Here is a 2487-nt window from a genome sequence, read left to right as displayed (position 1 = left end):
TTCATGCTTGCATTTCAATCCCTTGTTCACCCTTTCATTTTCTTAATCTTCTTCTCATTTTCTTTATGACCTTCTTTGTCTAACTACATTTTGACAATTATTGGCTCCTGTAATTCCTCACCCATTTTTTCATCATTTATCTCAACTTCTTCACTCAAATCATCTTCTTCTTTTTCACTTGCTTCTTCTACTTGACCCTTGGGTGTAGTGAAGGTGAACACTTCCAAAGTCATAAGAATTAAAGCTCTTGGTTTCGAACATTTGACTTTTGCAACATGAGGCTTCTTCCAAACCTTCAACTCTTTTTCCATCAATTTCTCTATCTTTTCTAGCTCACGAAGGTTTTCTTCTTGCAAATTAGTCATCCTAAGCACTTCATCTCTTGTCATGTCATAACTCACTTTTGGATTCATCTCAAAACTAAATTCTTCATCTTCTACACGAAGTGTGAGCTTTGAGTCATGAATTTCAACAAGGGATCTTGCGGTACTCAAGAATGGTCTTCCTAAAATTATGGGAAGGTTTTCCTCTTCTTTTATGTCGAGAACCACAAAGTCAATCGGAAAAATAAATTTCGCCACTTTTACCATCAAATATCCAATGAATCCTCATGGGTTAGTGATTGAATGATCGGCTATTTGAAGTGTCATTTGTGTATTTTGGAGCTTTAGTTGATCGAGTTTCTTGTAGAAAGAATATGGCATAAGATGAATGCTTGCCCTCGAATCGGCTAAAGCATTTATCGAAGTAGAATTGCCAAATTCACAAGGAAAAGTTAGCTGGCCCAGATCTCCCATTATGATTTCAGATGAACACAACTCATTAAGCACGATAGTAGATGATTTTTCCAACTCCTTGCGATTAGTTATCACATCCTTAGCAAACTTAGGAAGCTTAGTTATGGACTTTAAAAATTGAGCATTTATTGAGAGGGATAGCACTTGTTCCATGAATTTCTTTTGTTCCAGCTCCAGAGCATGCTTAAGGACTAGAGATGAGAATGGTAAAGGAGGCTGATACGAATTTAAAAGAAAAGAATTCTGGTTCTCCCGTGACGACAACGTGGTGAATGGTTAGAAAACAAGTCAGATTTTGCTTTTTTATCTTCGGGTTTCTCTTCTTCCAAATATGAATCAGGCTTTTTAGTGGCTGTAACATGGGTCATTAATGGCTCAGAATGAACCTCTTTCTCAGTAAAAATTTTCATTACATGAGGTTGTGATTTTGGGTAGGGATTTCTAGGAAGTAATCGCTCGTTGACAAGTGTTGTTAATTTCCCAAGTCGAGTATCTATGTTCTTGATGGAAGCTTGATGATTTCTCACATTAGCATCAGTAGTATCATGTCTTTTCTCAAAGGCTTCCATAAACCGATTAAGTATTGACTCAAAATTGAATTTCTTCTCGGGTGGTGGTTGTTCCTTTTGGTAGTAGCCTCAACTGGTTTGTCTATATTTCTCATCATTTTACTTCTTGTACTCGTCATAAGGCAACCACTTCTTTTTTGACTTTCTCCAATCTTCATCATATTTATCGCCACTAGAGTAAAACACTTGTGCTTTCTTGTTCCCGTGCTCATCCAAATCGCAATCCTATGTTAAATGTGGCCCATGGCAATTGTCACATCCAACTCTTATGGCGTGTATATATTTATCCATCTTTGTCATCCTCCGATCCATATTCTCCAATTTTGCCAAAACCGCAACTATGTTCTCGTTCCCTCCATCTCCTTTACCTCTAGTAACATCTTCTCGTGGGTTATGATACTCGTGTGAGTTAAGAAGTTGTTTGGTTGTGACATTCACTCCATCATAGAAAACTGACACTTCATGTTGGAAATTTAGATTATGTTGAGGACAACTCCTAAGCAACCCTTTGTATCTCTCCTATGCTTCATATAAGGACTCTCCGACTTCTTGTTGAAAATTAACAATCTTTTTCTTTAGATTTTAGATCTTTGAAGGTGGACTGAATTGCTCAATGAAAGCGTCACGAAGATTTGCCCAAGTAGTAATGGATCCGGGCACGAGTGATTTCAACCAAACTTTAGCTTCACCGATAAATGTTACCGGAAGCATCTAAGTAATACTGACTCTTGTGGCATGTTAGGAATATTGAAGTAGTCTGCAAGGTCCTTTACTTCATCAATGTGCTTGAATGTGTCTTCGTATTCTTTCCTAGAAATAGGTATGTCTTTGAGAATTGATAGAATGTGCCCTTGAGCTCAAAACTTCTTTCAGCTGGAATATCGGGTGGTACAAGACTTGGTCCATTACCTTCACATATCCTCTTCTTGTAATCTCCCATAGTCATTCTCGTGATATCCGCCATTTCTTCAACCTTACTTTTTATATCGTCTTTGTTCGTATCACTTTCTGTTCATGCCTCGTAACCAATGCCCTTCTTATCAGGTGTCCTCCCGAAACTTTCAAAGCCCTTGTCTGACTGAAAATTGCTAGTAGAATTGTTGACCTTCTTGTCTTTCTTT

General features: G+C 37.8%; 1 non-coding gene across 1 annotated transcript; it reads left to right on the top strand.

The window, feature by feature from the left end:
- The first annotated feature begins 1841 nt into the window (after positions 1-1841).
- Positions 1842-1948, top strand: LOC145141630 (small nucleolar RNA R71). The gene has a single exon (XR_013722823.1). It is a non-coding gene; the product is annotated as a small nucleolar RNA R71 (small nucleolar RNA).
- The last annotated feature ends 539 nt before the right edge of the window (positions 1949-2487 follow it).

The sequence above is a fragment of the Lactuca virosa genome, chromosome 9 (assembly GCF_052849685.1).
Source record: "Lactuca virosa cultivar CGN04683 chromosome 9, Lactuca_virosa_CGN04683_v6, whole genome shotgun sequence".
Classification (NCBI taxonomy): Eukaryota; Viridiplantae; Streptophyta; class Magnoliopsida; order Asterales; family Asteraceae; genus Lactuca; species Lactuca virosa.
This window is presented reverse-complemented; position numbering and strand designations above follow the sequence as displayed.